Source organism: Panicum virgatum, chromosome 9N (genome assembly GCF_016808335.1).
Source record: "Panicum virgatum strain AP13 chromosome 9N, P.virgatum_v5, whole genome shotgun sequence".
NCBI classification, from domain to species: domain Eukaryota; kingdom Viridiplantae; phylum Streptophyta; class Magnoliopsida; order Poales; family Poaceae; genus Panicum; species Panicum virgatum.
The window spans coordinates 17,934,657-17,954,768 of NC_053153.1; the positions used below are offsets into that span (position 1 = coordinate 17,934,657).

General features: G+C 44.8%; 1 pseudogene across 1 annotated transcript; it reads left to right on the forward strand.

The window, feature by feature from the left end:
* The first annotated feature begins 272 nt into the window (after positions 1–272).
* On the forward strand, positions 273–6,214 carry LOC120689841 (annotated as a pseudogene). Its single transcript, XR_005681477.1, has 10 exons — positions 273–430; positions 567–742; positions 912–1,010; positions 2,010–2,936; positions 3,131–3,312; positions 3,445–3,534; positions 3,604–3,888; positions 3,972–4,174; positions 5,439–5,949; positions 6,036–6,214. The product of XR_005681477.1 is annotated as a factor of DNA methylation 1-like (transcript).
* The last annotated feature ends 13,898 nt before the right edge of the window (positions 6,215–20,112 follow it).

Consider the following 20,112-nt stretch of genomic DNA (forward strand, 5'->3'; position numbering starts at 1 on the left):
AAGTGGTTCCGATCAACGGTCTCTTCCTTGCAAGAGATGGAAGATCCAACGGCGGACGGTGCCGCAGCCCGGGCCCAAGTGACTGCTTTTTCCCGAAGCCAGGCACGCCGCCCGCGGCAGCTCGGCGCAGAAGGGGAAAGCGATCGCGGCGAATTGATCACGCCATCGCTCCCGCTCCCGCTCCCGCTCGCTCGCTCCGCCTGGGGAGCCCCCCTCGCGCAGGCAGCGGTCGTCGGGCGCCGGAACCGGGTGGGCCCGACCTCCCTCCTTGACTTGAGTCTCCCCCGGTCAGGGGATGTACGAGTAGCAGCAGGACGCCGTCCAATCCAACCAACCACCTCACCGCCCCCTCCGCTCCTGCCCACCCCGTGAACAGGGGGAGACAGAAAAGGGAGGGGGGATCAGCGGGAAGCGATCGGAGCCAGCGGAGGTGAGGCGACCTTACCGAGATTGTCCAGATTATCTTGCTCGATTAGGATCGGTCGCGTCTTCGCCGTGTTTTCTTTCTTGTTTGGCCTGCCAGCTGAGAGAAGCTGTATCTAATTTAATGGCACGCCTGACCGGAGGTGGAAGAGGAAGCTGACAGATGGGACCCACTTGGTAGTGAGAGAAATCTGTAGGATCCAGCTGTCAGAGAAGGAAAGAGAAGAGCAGATCAGGGGCAAAAAGGACATTTCATTTGGGTCTGCTGACTGGGCGCTAGCGTGTCGAACTGGCGTGGCGTGCCACATCACCAAATGTGGTAAAAATATAACTCAAATTTCTCTCAGTTGGTATAGTTGTAGATATTATTTTAAAAGTGATAATTCGATGAATGTCATTTGTTATAATGGTAAAAATGTAAAAGACCCGGTTTTATAGCACTCACCCAAAAGCCCTAACCTCTCTCCCATTTCTCAATCAATCCACAGGTTCCGAAGCCGCCGCCTGCTCCGCTGATCGGGTCTCCCCGCTTCTTCCAGCGCCGGGCCTCCTCATCTTCGGTCCTCCGGGTAAAGCAGGGTGCCAGGGTTGTTCCTTGTTCCCCTAATCCCCTTACCTGTGCTTTCGCGTTTCTTGCGCCTGATCCTTTTCATATCGATTCGTTCAACCCAGAAAATTTTGCTCTCAAAGGAATTTGGTAGTGGAACCGGAGCAACGAGTCAAAGTATCAATCTTTAGGGTTTTCTCGCCTGCCTTTGGACACGTTATCGAGTCAAATATCGTTGCGTGATAAGATCATACCAGCTTCTGCCAAGTGACTTACCAGCTTCTTTCAAAGAGATCGTGATAACAGGGGGCTGCTTTTATAATGAGACAGATTGTTCTGTTTAGAGGCAATGCGCGCTGGAGATAATTTTCCTTAGTGCTGTCGAAACCATTTCAAATTACAGGGACTAGCAAATTTTGTTGGCCCACACGCATCACAATATTTCACTGGACACCATAAGAACAGGCCAACCACGGCGATAAATTGTCTTCCTCTGTCTAATCCCTCCGCCCCATCTGGCAGCGCAAATGCCCATTTCTTTGTTTCTTCCTTGCTATAGCACGGTTCACGATGAAGTCTCCAAATCATGACACAATTGATTTTGTAGTAAAAGGATTCTTCTGTCATCCTTCATACCAACAGTTTGTGCGAAGGACAATTTTTTTTTTGACATGCCATGCTTTATGTTTCTTAGACTGATTATATTTTCTAGTGATGGGCAAAGAAACTTGTAACATTTTCTACTTTAACCAGTCAAACAACTTGCTATGCCTGTTAAGGAGGTGTGTATGTATCACCAAAATTTGCACCCTACAAACAAGTAGCAAGTTGCTTGGTCTAAAGAAAATGAAACTTTTATCTTCTGCTTAGTAGTGTTGGATCTAATTGCAAAGTTCATACAGTGGTGGTTAATTGGATATCCAACTGGCAAGGTTATTTTACAAGAATTTGTCAGTTACTTTTGTTTAATCGAAAGGCAACACTGCCTTCTTTTCTGTTCGCGAAAAACACTGCCTTCTTTTCTGTGTGTCACCCTCAGGATTTTCTCCCACTTCTTCAATTCCAATGGAACATAGCTCTGCAGAAGATTCAGACATTAGTGATTCGGATATTGTTGAACACAAGGAGAAGACCTATGCCCAACTGCGAGCTGGAAAATTGAAAGCAAAACATGGTGAGAATGTCTTCCGGTGCCCTTTCTGCCCTGGGAAGAAGAAGCAGGACTACAACCTCAAGGATCTACTGCAGCATGCCACAGGAATAGGAGCTGCTACTAAGCGCAGTGGCAAGGTGAAGGCAACACACCTTGGGCTTGCTATGTTCTTAGAGAAGGATATAGCCAGCTCGTTGGAGAAACCATTGCAAATTGTGGTCTACAAGCCAAAAACGACAAAGAGTGATGAAGAAGTTTTCGTATGGCCATGGATGGGCATTGTGGTTAACTTACAATATGAGTTGAAGGGCGAAGATTTTTTTAAGGAAAGTGAAGAAAGGCTAAGAGCACAGCTCTCGCGATTCAGACCACTCCAAGTTACAATTCTTGGGGTTGGGGATGACAAAGACCAGACCTTTTGTGCCATTATCAAGTTTGCTAAGGACTGGAGTGGATTAAAGGATGCATTGGCTTTTGAAAAGCATTTCATAGTCGAGCAGTATGGTAAGACAGATTGGATCAAAATAAATCGCAGAAAGGATGATCTTTATGGATGGCTTGCGAGATCTGATGATTATAACTCTTCTGGGCCAATTGGGCAGCATCTAAGAGAAAATGGAGATCTTAGAAGTGTTGGTGACCTGGAACGTGAGGGGATGCAAGAAACTGACAAGCGTGTAGCTCATTATGCTCGCCAAATCGGGGTAACAAACTATCACATGAGCGAATTGGAGCTTAGGAACAATCAAAATGCCATGAAACTTGATAGGATGATGGAAGAGAATGATCGACTGATTGAAGGGCACAACGAAAGTATGTACAGATATTTCGATCTTGCACATGTTTTTACATCATATAGCATGCTTACTACTAAATGATGTTACCTGCTTTGTTTACATCAAGGTTTGTAAAACAAAATCAGAATGGCTGAATATATTTCGCCGCAGCATAATTTCATCTTGTACTCACTGAATTGGCTGAGTTTATTTCACTTCTTTGATTAACAGAGATAAGAAAGATGCAGAAAAATGCTTGTCGGAGTTCTAGGAAAATAATTGAAGAAAATATTAGATTGTATGGAGAACTGGAGACTAGTAAAAAGGAGATTGACAAGAAACGTGAGCAACTTGAAAAGTTGGCTGAAAAAGGCAACACTAACAGAGAAAAGCTTGAAGCTGCAAAAGAAGAGGTAAACTTGCGTTATGTTTTCCAGTCCTGATTGATGTTCCTGAATTTATCAAGAAGAATCGACAAGCCTTTATCTGTTTCTTATCTAATGTAGTGCATTTATACATATGTCTGCTGTTAAAAATCTTTACAGAATGCAAAGGATAACAGGCTTCTTAGTTTAGCAACCCAAAAGAAAAAGGAAGAAGATGACAAGCTTTTGCGACTTCTTGAGAAACAAAAGGTATTGCATTCCTACTATCTTATATGCATTTCCCTTGTGAAATTCTTTCTCACTAGCTGGAAATTGCAGCAAGAGAAAGAAGATGCTTTGAAGAAGCTATATGATTTAGAAATGCAGTTGGATTCCAAACAAAAACTTGAACTGGATATAGAACAGTTGAAGGGGAACTTAGAGGTAATGAGCCATATGGGAGATGCTGATACAAATTTGAAGAAGAAGCTCGGTGAATTGCTTAAAGAACTGGAAGAAAAAAAAGATGAAATGGAAAGTATCGATTCTCTTAACCAGACCCTGATTATTAAGGAACGAAGAACCAACGATGAGCTGGAAGAAGCCAAGAAAGAACTGATAATTGTATGTATAAGATCTATAGCTACTGACTCAGCTTCTTCTGTTAACTGTACCTTTTTTCTGAGAACAATTTACTTGATATGTAGGACCTACAAAAGATGTCTAGAGGTAGATCACATATTGTGTCAAAAGAATGGGTGAGCTTGACCAGAAAGCTTTCTTTGCTGCTTGCAAAGAGAAGACAGCAGAAGATGTTAAGTTGGCACTTCTGTGCTCAAAATGGGAGGATGAGATCAGGCAACCAGAATGGCATCCTTTCAAAGTCATCAATGTTGACGGGGAGGCAAAGGTGCTTATTTTCCTTACTTCTTGATACTATCTCTGTTCCATTTTTATGTAGTTTATTGCGGTGATAAGAAAATGGCCATTCTGCAATCTGCCACTGAATACCATAGTTCCGCAATATACCACTGGTGTGACTTGTGAGGCTGGCACATATACATGTCAGCCTAACATTCAGTGGTATATTTGAACTCAGTTATTCATTGGTAGATTGTGGACTTATCCTATGAAAATGGGTAGCAACAGCCGGCTTGTACTTGTTTCTTCAAAAGGGTCAGACAGTCTGTAAGACTCTCGACTCTTTGTATGCCAAATTGATGCCGGTTTCATTTAGTAACCATATTAAATTTCAAGTTATACATTTGAGAATTGTTGAACCAATGTACGTTATTTCAGGTATTCCTAAAGCAAGGTGTTTTTTTTTAAAAAAAATTGTGAAGACTGGGAAATAGTTTCTTTTCTGTTTTAGATACCATTATTTCTTGCTTATTTGTCTGCTGTTTCTGTCATTTTGATGCTAGTCAATAAGAAAGGGTCTTTAAATTATAATCTCAACGTCGTGGGACTAAATGTGAAGTATGTACTGAAGACATATTTTCTAGGGTAGTCATTATGGAACTCTATTGTTCACAACCCTTTTCTGACTTTACAAATGCCACCTACTGCAATTTATAGTACGCTTTTGACATTAAAATAGCTGAATGCTCTTCTGAACTGATTGAACCATGAATACCTTTAATTCATGTGAATAGGACGTTCAGATTGGGAATTAAGAAGCGCAGATTGAAAAAAACGTGACTACAAAATTTAATAGCTTTACTGCTGCCAACTGTTACTGTTATTCCTTAATAATGTCAATCTCTCCTCAGTTTAAGTTTACCGAGTTTATCTAAAATTAACTTTCAATTTTACCATTTGTGCATTAAGATTGAGTAAAGAATAATTTACATTGCTGAAACAATCAAGTCATTGTCTATAGCATTTTCCTTGTACTTCTGTGTTATCCAGTAACACAATCGTTTGGCAGCAAATATGTCGATGTTAATGTTATATACTTCCTGCACTTTATTCAAGCAAATCTTGTGGAAGAAATTGGTGAGAAAGTACCCAAATCCAATATATACATAGTAGAGTTCCATAGAAAATAAAAAAGGAACTTGTTTTTAACAAAATCCTTTCAGAAGCTGAAACTGAATGAAATGAAATGCTTACTTCAGCTAATCTGTGGCAAAGCATGTTTGCAGTGTCTTAACATTCATTTGACCGCGCAGGAAATAATTAAAGAGGATGATGAGAAGCTGCAAGCTTTGAAAGCTGAACTCGGTGAGAAGGCGTGCGATATTGTTGTGAAGGCTCTTCTTGAGATGAACGAATACAATCCCAGTGGTAGGTATCCCTTGCCCGAGCTGTGGAACTTCAAGGACGACAGTAAAGCATCAATGGGCGAGGTAGCAGCGTACATAGTGAAGCAGTGGAAGGCAAACAAGAGGAAGAGATCCTACACCTGATGAGTGACCTGGAAGGGCCTTGCTAGACCATGTGGAACCAATTGATGTTTTCATGTCCCTGGCCTCTTTGCTGAAACATTATGTAATGTACTACTTTATTCGTTCCATCTCTGGGCACGATTAGCTAGCACCATTAGGCAACATTCTGTGCCTATCCGGTACCTAGATTCCGTTCTCAAACTGTAATCCCGCCCTGACATCTGTTCTTGTCACTATTCGGGCAATCAAATGTGCTTTGCAAAATGCAAATATACTGTGAGTTCGTCAATTTCAGGTTTGTTATTGCCCTTTCTTTTTCCTTCTCGAACGAAATGATATTGTCCCCGTTTGAGATAGTATACTTATTTAGATTATATGCAGTTGACCAATTCTGGAGCCATCGATGGGGGCAAGCCACCAACTCCCAGTTACAAGGAGAGTCATGGGAAATGACTCTTAAGGCCCTATTTGGGTGTTACAGTTTTCTTAAACTGCAATATCTGAAACAACAGTTTTTGAAGTTGAACGGATAAATTCATTCGTGTTTGGAGATTGCAGCATTTGATACATTTTTTATTGTTTACCTCTCTGTGATTAAAGGTCAATTTTCCAAACACATCGCGTCCATTAGGGCAGTCCCAATGGGACATTAATGGTAGTTTTTTTATCTCTCTTAAATATGTTGACAGTTGAGCATTTTGTTGATGTGGCAAGACAATTAATGGAGGGGCAGCGCTCCAAATATCTCTCTTAAATATATTGCTCCAAATATCTCTCTTAAATTGGATTCTTACCATTGAAAGAACCGGAACTTAAAAAAATACCATTGAAAGTTTCAGTTTTAGAATATTAGCATCCAAAGTTCCCTCCGTTATAGCAATATAGCATTCCCGTGAACTCAACGTTAACACAGTACATGCATGCCACCTTCCTCTCCCTGTGACATCTGGGCCCACTTGTCATCCCTAACCTCCAGCAGGGGCGTCCTGTTGATAGGGGCAGTCGAGGCCACGGGCTTGGGCCTGCCAGCGTCCCTGCCACCGGCCGTCCTGCTCGGCGACCTCCCCGCCGGCGCCGCCATTGAGACGCTCCTCTTCATCGAGGTGCAGCGCTCCGTCCCGGTGCTCCCTGCAGTGCTATCGGGCCTCAAGTTCACAACCAATTAACCTCTTCGCCTTCATCCGTTCATCGCCGATCTCTTCGGTGCTGACATGCTGCTGGCGGTGCGCAACGCCGGCGTGCCAACCTGCTAGGTTACCTCTTCTTCCCGTCCAACTCCAACCTCATCATGCCCTTGCTCATCTTCCACCTCCCGCGCGGCCGCGCCTCAATGACGAGGACACCGCAAAGTTACACAATATGCCAGTGCACGTCAGGTTCTAGCTGCGTCAAGGACTCAAGCTCAAGGTACCCTGGCAAAAATCAGCGGATAGGGGTAGCGACGCGTGCTGTCCACAGCGCAGACGGGCAACTCATGAATTTTTTTTATTTTAATCCTTTTTAATCTAATATTTTATAAATAACCCGTACCGATCTAAATTTCCAAAAACTAGCCCTTTTGGTCGCGCCAAGCTCCGTGGCGCGACTCCCTGAAGAGTCGCGCCACATGCTTTGGCGCGACCAAGCTGCCACGCTGGAACGCCCGCGGCCAGGCAGCGTCCAGGCAGCTGACGTGGCAAGGCTGAGTCGCGCCACATGCGTTTGGCGCGACTGAGTCGCGCCATGCGCCGTGGCGCGACTCAGCCCATTACTAGGCGGCCCAGCAAGAAACACTAGCCCACCTTTCTCTTTCTTCCTTCTCTTCCATCCTCTCCCAGGCAGCGGCCGCCGCCATTTTTTTGCATCGCGGAGCGGAGAGACCCCGCGCCAAGGCAGCACTACCCGCGCGGCGCCTGGTGGAACCACCACCCGCGCCTCCACCGGGCCGCCACCATCCGGTCTTCGGTCGGTCGCCGCGGAGGGAGGAAGGAAGGGCGCGGCGCGGGCCACCGGTCCCGCCGCCTGCGGAGTCCGCGGAGGGCGCCGGTCCCTGGCCCGCCGGCGGCCTGGCCTTGCCCCCCACGGAGGCCGCCGGTCCCTAGCCTGCCGCGAGCGGGGGCCCGGCCTTGCTTCCCGCGGAGGCCGGCCTTGTCCGCCGCGGAGGCCACCGGTCCCTGGCGCCGCCGCGAGCGGCGGCCCGGCCTTGCCCCCCGCGGCGGCCGCCGGTCCTTGGCCCGCCACCATCCGCCCCTCCTCCACCAGCGCCTGACCTCCTCCCTGACCCCTCCTTTTAGTGAGCAGGTACATTTCTTCCTTTCCTCCTCTGATTTTTCGATTAAGGTATTCATGAAGAAATTTAGAAATCAATATTCGTACTGCGTATGTATAGTAGTTGGTGGGTATGATTTGTTTCAGCCATGATTGTTCCTTTCATAATACCATTTGTGAATAGTAAATAACAATTGGAATTGGGTGTTACTCACTAACAATAACCAGAATTCATTTATATTTGAAAGATGGTATTAAGTGAACTAGTTAATTGATTAGCATTTTCACTGATACTAGTGCAATAAGAATTTTGTCATGTGCGCTAATTGTATCTCTGTTCTTGGTTTAGGAAAAAAACATGTGCAGGCTCGTTGTTGTGAATATTGTTAACGAAAATTGAAGTTGAAAGCTGGAAAATTATAAGCTGTGAACTATAAGCTCAGAACTTAGAAGATGGACTTGCAGTAGTTGACTATAGCCAATGATTAGGGCTTGTTTTTTTTTGAAACGAAAGTGCAGTGTAAATACGTCTAGTGGTAATCTGGATCAGCATTACTGAATTAGGCTGACTAACACACTAAGGTACCAACAAAGCTACAAATGAAATATTTAATGACTGCATATGAAATATGACCTTATAGTGATTTATCACTTGGTTGTTCTTGATTTCTCGGTTTTTGAATGTAGATGACACAACACCCGCGGTATCCCCTCCTACAAATGGTTTATGATGAGCGGCACCGTGGCAAGATACTAGAGGAGCGTACGGAGGTGAACTTGTGATTGAATTTTTTTGTGTGAAATTACTAATTCGACTTTAGTTGATTACAATGTTGACTGATATGTTTGTAGGTTTTGAGGCCTCTACATCCCCGCCTTCACATGACTCACACTTGGGACGATAGGTACGCACCGTACCTTAAACGGGCTAGATTCCTCCCGTTGGCGTGGTTGGTCAAGGATGGGCTCCCCAGGATGGATAATGTAGCTCTGACAGCACTTGTTGACCGATGGAGGCCTGAGACACACACATTCCACCTTACTACCGGTGAGATGACCATTACACTACAAGATGTGGCTATGCTCTTTGGACTTCGTATAGATGGAAGAGCTGTGACCGGGAGCATATGTCCAAATGGATGGAGAGATAGAGTGGAGTTGTTGTTTGGAGTGCACCCACCCGAACCACCAGAAAGACACAAAGGACAAGAAGCCTACAGGAGTGACATCAGCATGGTTGTCCGATCATTTTGGTACGCCACCTCTAGCTCATGCTCCTGCAGGGGTGGTTGCTAGGTTCGCCCGAGCGTGGCTATGGCAATTGGTCGCAGGGTTTCTATTCCCGGATTCGAGCGGGAACACAATCTCGTGGATGTGGTTAGAACTAATTGGTCAGGAATGGGACAACATTGGCAGTTTCAGCTGGGGAAATACAGCACTTGGATGGTTGTACCATCAGATGTGTGATGCGTGTAGGCGGAGCGGAGATAATGCAAGCCTTGGGGGTTGTGCTTACCTTTTGCAATTGTGGATGTGGGAGCGCATTCCTATTGGAAGGCCCGAGAGGCATAGTATTGGGGGTAAGGACCTGATTTGAGCAGTTGTTTGACACTATTGTTGTCTGCTTCATATAATCTTGAATATTGGATAACCTCATTACTTATTGTCTTCAATAAGGTTGTTCCATCATACGAGGAAGAGGCGGTGGGTATTGTGGGTTGGCTGTGGAACAATAGTGAAACCGTGCACGTGAATTTAGGAAGGCGGTACGTCGACTACAACAATGCTCTTGACTGCCTCAGTGCTGCACACGCAAGTCTACTACGACTTCCCTACCGCAAATCATGTAATGTAGCCATATCATTGTTGTAATAAAATTGAATATGTTGTCTTAGGTTGAATGGCAACCATACAATCGCCAAGAGGTGCAAAACATGGAGCTTAGTCCGCAATGCACCATGGATACTCAATATTGGCGCTCCATATGTCCTCTTATTTGCTACTATATTGTGGAGTTTCACCTTCCAAATCGCGTGATGCGCCAGTTTGGAATACTTCAGACATGTCTTCCCGAGCATCTCAGTACTAGCCAAGAGCTGCATGCGTAAGTTTTTTTATGCAATATCATGTTATGGAAATTATTTGCATGTTTTGCTATAAACTGGAACTGCATTAATGCTTGCAATATTTACATGTAGAATCGATCATCGCAAGCAAAGGGGTATGAAAAACTGGGAGGAGAAGCACATTGCGCATGTCAATGCTTGGAATCTCCGGGCAAACAACATTGTTTTTGGCAGACCTATTCACCGTGACTCCCAGTTCAAGACATACTTGGAGTGGTTGAAGCAACAAACAAGGCTGAAGCTAAAGGTTGCAATGGACGCTACCAACATCGAGGATTTGCCTTCGGACCCCGAAGATGTCTTCGACGAGTATGATGCTCACACGAGAATGGGTAGGCAGCCCGAGAGAGGACCCTTTGAAGATTACATTGTAAGTTATAATTTACATTACTTGAATACAATGAATCATGCAATAGATTGTGACCTATTGTGTATATGACATATGCACCTGCAGGGTCATCAAATTGGTCGTTTTGCTAATGAGGCGGGACAAGCGTTGAGCGTGCCAATAGGCTCTCCAGATGAGGCCACCGTGCTTAGGACATTTTTGCAGGTAAATGTCTAGATTTCGCTCTGAACTGGCAATTAGTCTTTGGTGGAGAAATAGTACTCTTAAACGGTTTTTCTTGCCTATTGTAATGCAAATTTATTTCCTCTTACAGATTTTGTTGCCTAATGTAATGTAGAGGTTTAGACGGGGATGCTGGAAAATGGCCTTCAAACTAAACGGCTTATCAGCACAAGGACATGGATTGACAGATCATGAAGAACCTTCCAGATCGCGCCAACGTGGTGGAAGGAGCATGAGTTTAACACCAGATTTGTGCACATCATCTACAGGTTCCGTTCCGTATTTCTAAAATGATTTCCATTTGTGCTACTTCTTGTTTTGTGAGTAGTTATATAAATATTGAATACATACTGTTTTGTAGGAGGACGTCACAGCCAACTAGGGGCTGTCAATATATCAATACCTCGTAGGAGGGGCAAGGAGGCACCACCTCGGCAAACTGGCAGCGAGGAGTCTGAGGAGAACGTCACCGACGAGTCCGAGGAGACATCAAGATCACATGATAGCGATCCACCCTACGGCCCTGATGAGATTGGACACTCACAGCTTCCGGGCGCTCCAACATCCTCGCAACGTTCTCCAGCAGCAAAGAGGCAGGCGCGGGCACGTGATCGCACCGATGTCGGGAGCGTGAACGTCCTGCCCACTAAGCCGGGCCGTCCCCGTCGTAAAAAGAAACCTTACACCCCCCATTTCTCCCATGCCAAGAAATAGTCTAGAAGTAGTTTCATTTCATCAAGTCTGCACATGTAACGGTGCTCAGGATATGTGCTTGTTTTATGATCATGTAATGGGCTCTTCATGTGCACTGTAGTCGTTCTATTAGTATTGCACTAGTAATTGTGGACAATTTATATCTTGTATGATCTTCTGAGATCTTGTAATCGTATTTTATGCTGTGTGTTGTGGTTTTGTTGTGGCTTGTTGTGGAGAGGAGTGCAAACTGGTCTGTGTGCTGAGATCTTGTAATAGTATTTTATGCTGTGCGACCGTTTGCACCAGATTTGGCCTAGGGAGACTCCCTACTGAGTCACGCCAGGACTCTTGGCGCGACTACTTCAGCCACATTTTACCCCCCAGTAAATCTGGTTTCGCTGGTAGGTTGGCGTGACTCTTCATAGAGTCGCGCCGACCGTTTTGGCGCGACTCAATGAAGAGTCACGGCAAGCCAAATGGCGCGACTACTTCAGTCACATTTGACCCCCGGCAAATCTGGTTTGGCTGGCAGGTTGGCGTGACTCTTCATAGAGTCGCGCCGACCGTTTTGGCGCGACCCAATTAATAGTCACGCCAAGACAAATGGCGCGACTACTTCAGTCACATTTGACCCCCGGCAAATCTGGTTTGGCTGGCAGGTTGGCGTGACTCTTCATAGAGTCGCGCTGACCGTTTTGGCGCGACTCAATGAAGAGTCGCGCCACGCACAACCATCGACCAGTTTTGCCCTAGGACAAAATGGCACCAACTAGTCATGCCATGCCCCACGGCGCGACTCGTTGAGCAATTGTAACACACCACGATGCCGACCAATTTTGGCTTAGGTCTAAATTGTGACAGCTTGTCACTCCACAATCCAGCCCCGACCAGAATTGGTTTCGTCTAGATTAGAATAATCCATGCTACAATACAACAACCAAATGAGTACAAATATTTAGTGCACGAAGGAGTACAAATACGTACCAAAAGTCCATACAAATAGGCCAACAATACAAATAGTCCGTCACACACAGTTTAGAAATAAAAATAGTGCATCACACACACAGTCCAACTATACAAATAATAACAACCTAATCTGAATCATGGTCAATCAAAAGCTCATCATCTCCCCAATCATCATCGTCTGCATCATCTTTGTTTATGGATATGTATGCAGGATTTGCCTTATTTGCCTCAACTTGTGAAGCAATCAGCTCTACTTCCGCTCCATTCATTGCCCACCATTCATCGTCATCATAATCATAGTCATTGCTACTTTCAATGGCTACTCCCTTTCCTTTATCGTCGACTTTGGATTTGCATATGGGCAATTCATGAACTAGTGCCTTCTTTGCCTCCGTCTGAGCCTCCCTTGCCGTCTTGTCGCTGCACATCTCCGAATTCACCTTTCCATGCCCTAAGACACCCTGAGCACCCACAACATCAGATATGTCAATAGGCAGGTCACGAACTAGTGCCTTCATGGCTTCCATTTGAGCCTCTTTTGCCATTCGACGTGCACTTTCCAAATCAATCCCCCTTTCTCTTGCCTCCGTCAACTGGAAGTATTCCTCCCATGAGCTTCTACGATATACTTTCGTAGGATCAAATTGATAAGCCTAACGAACTTCCATGGACCTCAATCTTTCTGCCTCTTGCTTCCTCTGCTCCTCCTCCTTCTTTCGCTCTTGTTGCCTCTCCTGCTTTGTGAGAGGTTTAGGATACTTGATTCGGTTCTTCCTCCAATAGGAAATGAGTTCTTCCTCAAATGCCATGCCTGTTTTGTTGAACCTACGCGATCCATATTGGGAGACCATATCTGCAAATACAGGGCCCCACAAAGTGTTATGGTCTGGAATTGGAACATCGTACTTGGATCTTATAGTCTCTTTTTTCTTGATTGTTTCTTCTATCTTCAATGACTTCGAGCACCGGGCCAACTGTATCCTCAGCTCTTCTCTACCCGGAAAGGTCTCCCAATCACATGTCCTCCCCTCCTGCAACATGAACATGATGTTCAACCAAAAGTATACACAATATCAAAGTTTTTCCTGAAAAATAACAATGCGAATAGTACAAGTTGCTTACCCAATAATCTCCGTACGAGTTTCCACAAAACTAGCCATAGCCAAGCTCCGTCGGGACCACACCTCTGCGAGCCAAGATGCCACACTTGCACCGAGGCCGAGGAGTCCTTTCGCATGGCCATTTCTCTTTCCCACTCTCGAATGCTTGCACTTCCTCTTCGGTTGGCCAATGACTTTTCGGACCGTAGATGTACTCTTCGAAATCACATAGTGGCCACCCGTCCTAGAGTGGAGTTAATATTAGTAATGCAAATTTGTGAACAAATATGACACCATGGTAATGACACAGGTAGCAGACAAATCTTACATGTGTTGTTAGTTTGCAATGGAAGAACAGTGTGAACTTAACTGGTAGTTCAAGGTTAGGTCTTTGAAGCTTGCAAGGGACTCCACAGTGGCACAATGGCCGATTTGTAACACGGATGCTTGCAGCCTCGGCCTTCTCTTCCGGCGTCATCGAAGGAGGATTTGGTGGAGGAGGCACCCATCGCTTGAACTCATGGTATGGCTTAGTTTCATTCTCATGATAAGGAAATAAACGAATTCTAGGGTCAAACTTCTCAGGTCTGTCAATCCATTGAAAGAAGTCGCATGGGTTACACGTGATCGGACACCCAAAACACATGGTCACACTCCACTCCCGAGAGCACGTGTAGTAAGCTCTTGCAGCTGTTTTCGGATGCCTTGATTGCTTCACCTCTGCTGGAATTCTACATTCACAATTCAGGATTGGCAACGGGGAAGGCACGGGGGCATTCTCATCATATTCGGAGTACACAATTTTACGCTTCCGTGAAGGCAACATCCTGCAAAAAGGTAGGAAATAATTAGAATACTACTATTTGAACATAAACAATATAAAATTACAGTGGTTCACACGGTATGAAGCATTAATCAAAGTTTCAAAAAAATCAAAACACTTTATTATGTACAACTATTTTCTTACCACGACAAAACTATTTCTTGACACTCTATTTCTTTGGTTTTTGGGCAAATTTTTTGCCCTCCTTGTGCTTCTCCATTCGGTGACCGTCTTTATGGCAGATGCTACACCGAACCTTCGAACTTTCTTGGTTGAAATCACCATAACCATAGATATCATCACCGTAACCACTAATTTGATCCATCTCATTACAGAGCTGTTTTTTCTTCCTCCTTCCAACCTTATCTTTGAGCAATCTACAATCTGGAATGTACTCATCACCATTATACTCGGACCAATGTGCCGGATCAAGAATCGGTTCAAATCTAGATTCCCATGTCTTCAAGACAATATTCTTAGAATATAACAGTGACATGTATGCTGGTGATAGGTGGGACACACCTCTAACGCAGCATGCTGCAATCATATGCGAGCATGGTACATGCAACAGCTGTGGAACATAACAGGTGCAAGTGACGCTTGTGAGGTCCACTTTGTACATGCGGCCACCAGTCATCTCTCCTCCTACAGTCAATGCGGTTGCTGTCCTAACAGAATACACATATGTTGTCGGATCAAACAGCTCAGCTGACATGCTTGCAGCTGCCTTACCTGCTTTGGTTAGGAGCTTCTTGGCACTTTTCCCCCATAGATCTTGGTTGGTCCTAGAAGCTATTTGTTGCCTTGCTTTCTTCCATCTATGCACAAAGTATGAATTGACCTTGTAGAAGGTGTACTCCACAATGGCAGAAACGGGCATATCACGTACCCCTTTGAGAACCTTATTCAACACTTCTGAGATATTTGTGTTACATACACCATATCTAGAACCATCATCATAGGCAAGAGCCCACTTAAACTTATTTTCCATTTGGTCCTCCAACCACATTGTTGCCGGTTCGTTCATCATACCCTTTAGTTTTGCAAGCCTAGTTTCAAATGTCTTCTCCGCCTTTGATGCACATACTAACTTTAGTTGCTTTATGACCTTTTTACTCTTCTGTCTTTGCCATATATTAGCGGCAAAGTGTCTCATACACCACCTATGCACGACTGGTTGGTACCCTTCCATGTGGTCCTCAACTGCATTAAGAATTCCTTGATGCCGATCCGAAATAATGCACACCTTACGGTCCGGTCCAATAACATCTCTACGGACCAAATGCAAGAACCATGACCAGCTGTCGTTGTTTTCACCCTCAACCAACGAAAATGCTAGGGGGATCAAACGGTCCTCGCCGTCCATGCCTGTTGCAATCAACAATGCCCCTCGGTACTTCTCGGTAAGAAACATGCCATCCACACTTACAACAGGTTTGCAATGCCTGAATGCCTGTATACATTGCGGGAAGCACCAATATGCACGTTTCATTACAGGCTTCATGGAACCCTTATGCATCTCTTGCCTGCCAGTGGTATGAGAGCACCACTTTGTCCCCGGGTTGAAGTGTGCAATTGCACTTAATATTCTTGGAACCCTTCCATAAGCTTCCTTCCAATCGCCCCATAACATTGCTATAGCATGCTGCTTGGCCCTCCAAGCCTTTCCATATTTTACCCGATAATTTGTAAAACCATGAATAGATTCAATAATAGCTGCCATAGAAACATCTGGGTCAGCATGAACCATTGCGGCAATGCGTCTCCCAATGTAACGTGCGGTACATTGGGAGTGCTCTTGAGAAACCTCAAATGTCCTACATGTGTGAGGTTGTTTAATATTACTGATCCTCCATTTCACCCTATCATCAGCGACAGGACGTGCCCAAACCTTCCAAGGACACCCCTGCTAGCAACGAACCGTGTACCTCAATTTAGCTGACGAATGCACCACGTCGTACGGTCTATGGTGCCGCATAGAGTAGTCCCTCAAGAAAAATTTAAGATCCTCAAGGCTATCAAATATCATTCCCTTCTCTATCAATTGCTCACCACTATCGGGCTCAATACATGCATGACGCAGACCCGAATCACAAAAACCCCCTTTTGGTATAGAATGAAAAATAGGGACATCTGGAACATCAACATGCACAGCCTTCAACTGCCTCAACTCAACTGTAGTCAATTGGGGTATATGTCTTCCAAACATTGTTGATCTATGTTCTCTAACTGTCTCTTCTGCCATTTCATCTCCCATTGGTGTTCGTTCCACGAATGGAGTTGCTTCGATTCTTCTTGGAACGAATGCAGATGCTTGGGACACCCTAACCGATGGCAGCCCATGTGTTTGTAGCCAAATATGTGTCCCATCTGTTTCTGGAAGTACCATATCATTGTCGTCTTCACCACCCTCATTTTCTTCCGAGCCCTGAGATATGTCATCATCATCGATCTCCTCATTATCAAAGTCGTCTTCATCGAAATTATTGTTTACACGGCATGTGTCAAACCCAATTTCATCACCACTGTCATCATCATCTGAGTCATGAGAAAGATCATCACCATAACTTTTATCTTCCTCCTCGGGTGCATCGGAATCATGATCCGGTGAAATGGCTTCTTGAGTTACATGTTCAATGGGGTAATCATTACCATCTTCAGCAGGGGCATCCATACTACGATTGCACACATCAATCACTATCTCTGCACAACCCACTTGCGAACCTCTGACCAACTCTTTGTAAAACAACCAATCATTCTCACAACCAATTGGCATCATCACATAGTGCGACCTTTCCTTTCCAGCATCAAACCTACCACAAAGCCTTAACTCCATATGCTTATTTTCTACTTTGAATAATGAATTTACTCGACACATTATATCATCGAATGAAGGTGCCACATCAAATCTTGCTACTTCTTGCCTCATTCTTGCAAACTCTCCATTTTCTTTAATCGTCCCACCCGAAAATAAACGAACTAAATGATCCATCTACACATATACATATTCACAAAATGAAGAAGATAATATAACTATAGATGTCATTACTTCATTATAAGTACAACACACCTCATTACTTCATACATGATTAAGATAATATAACTATATATAGCATAACACAAGAATTTTTACCAAAATACACATAAAATAGATTTGCTACTATGACGATTATTCACGCTTTATAGCTCTTTGTAATAAAAAAAATCTAAACAACACTATCACCTCCAAATTGATACATGCAGCAATTATTACACGATACAAAAGTGTCACCATCGTTCAATTGCACGATACACCACAACTAATCCAACCCGATTCGTACTCAATCCCCCATTTCAACTCAAACCCTACCTAAACTCTAGCCAACTCAAACCCTAACAAAACCAAGAAATGGAGGAAAACCAATCGGATAGAGTGGAGGAGCTACCTTCAGGGATCGATTTCCCTTCGTTTCCCCTTTGAATCGGGTGGAAGATCGAGTGGATCTAGAGGGGGACAGCGACGGGCGGCGCCATGGAGCTCAGGTCGGGTGGGGAGTGAAGGAAAAAAGAAAGGGAGGTGGAGGAAGAGGCCGTCCAGCGGGTGGGCCTATATTCTGCTGAGTCGCGCCACGGCGCATGGCGCGACTCAGTCGCGCCAAAGCATGTGGCGCGACTCCGCCTTGCCACGTCATCCGCCGCATCGTGCGTGTGACAGCGTGGCAGCTTGATCATGCCAAAGCATGTGGCGTGACCCTTTAGGGAGTCACGCCACGTAACTTGGCGTGACTAAAAGTGCTAGTTTTCGAAAATTTATATTGGTGCGGGTTATTTATAAAATATTAGATTAAAAAGGATTAAAATAAAAAAAATCCAACTGGTGCGGGCTGGAGCTGTCCAACCACCGTACTAGTTGCTCTCGGTGGCGAGGAGTCCCACCAACGATGGAGAGACAACCCGGGGAAGAGATACTACGATGGGTCGAGGAGCAAGGTTCCGTGGTGCGGGTTCTGCAGTGGGGCCGTGCCGCCGGCGAGCCCGTACCTTTGTTTGTGGGCTCGGTCTGGCCAGGCTCGCAAGCTCGCAAGCTCTACGGTGGCGTGCGGCAGCCTGTGTTGATTCATTTTTCAGCTAGTTAACGTCAAGTTAACAGGGATGGTAGATTGTTGTAATGGAGGAACTTTCCATGCTAAAATTCTGAAACTGTAACTTTCAATGGTATATATCTAAGTTTTGATTCTTTCAATGGTATGAATCTAATTTTAGAGAGAGATTAGAAAAGAGAGAAATGGTTTCTTCCTCACGAAACCAAGTCCTCGCAAGAATCGAGACAAGAAGAAACCGGCTATTTAGCGTTGGGGAGACTCTATTTATTTCCAGCGGCTTCTTCACGGATCCATTGTTCCGATGTCCGCCGCCGTGCCAAATCGTCCCTGCACCTGGCTCCCAGTCTCATCCGAGCATCACCGGCGGCGGCACTCGCGGGGTTGTCATGCATCAGCAAGGCGGTGTGGATGACGCCATCGAAGGCGGTGCGGAGGCTGGCCTGGTTGAGCAGGTCCATCTGCAGCATCGTGAGGCACTCCGTCGCGCCGTCGAGCACAAATGGTGCTAGGAAAGAAAACAAAAAAGCAAATGAAGACCCAATCGAGCACAAATGGTGAAAAAAAATTAGTAGAGAGCAGGAAGACTCAAATCAACCTCTGGCGCCAGAACAGTAGAGGGAAGCTCAAATCAATCTCCATATGGCTTGCAGCTAGGATGCACCATGGGTGCGGAGGCGGCAAGCAGGACAGAGGAGAGCGAGAACAAGAAAGAAAAGAATGGAGACAGAGAAGAAAGGGAAGGGATAAACTTGTGTGGTCAGGGGCAAATTTCTCCCTGGTGACCTCCCAAACAGGCAGGTGGTGGCGGCGGCCACTGTGTTCCATGCACAGCAGATCCATGTCTTTTTTTATGATGTATTTAAGTGATTCATTATATACAAACTACTATAGAAATCATGGGTTGGAGAAGATAGTTTCTAAAGATCATTAATTATGCTATTTTTCTCTTAGAAACTGAACATGGAAATTGTCCATTGGGACTGCCCTTACTGCATTACACATGGTAAGAGAAGAGGAAGTTGCAGGCTTGCTCTTCAATGTCTGTATTTTGAATGCTTTGCCTTATCTTTGAAGATGTACCGCATCATTCTTCCGTCCTTTTAGATGCCAGAAGATAATTTTGTAGCGCGTACTCTCCTTTTAATGAAATACGTGCCTAGGTATGGTCGCGAAATTTTTTTTGTAGCGCATACTAATAGCTTAAATGGTTTAGAAAATTTTAGACATATTAATAGTAGTGAAAAACTGACCAAAGTTATCTCTAATTAGCTATAGTAGTTGTGATTGAAGACCGCACAATTTATTTGGTTCCCTAGATCCTCTACATGCGTTGCAATTAGAAAAATAATATCAACTTAAGCATTTGATTGGCTTCATACCCTTCTCTATGCGATTATTAATTAATTAGATGATACTACTCCATTCTCTTTTGGTAGTTCTATTTTTAAAATTAAATTATTCTCTTTTGATAGTCCTATTTGAGTTGAGTCCTAGGGAATAGTAGAGATGACTGTTCGATTTTCGTGCAGAGTAATTTTTCTAGAAAAAAGATTGGTGCATGTATAGATAACATTTAAATCGAGGAGTTATAATTAATGAGATGATAAGCAAAGTCCTTCTCCTTAATCATTACACCAAGATGAAATGTAGAAAGTACAATTCTAGTAAATAATAAAATTTGAAGGCTACACGAAACTGAACGGACTGGCCAGCAACACAGCGGCAGCGCAAGCCATCAACACAACGGGGGAGTGGGGCTTTTCCTCTCCATAGATGTCCATCTGGGCCGCCCGGCCCGGCCCGGCCCGGTCATCTCCAGGCCGTGCTTGGCCCGACCCTATTCCTTA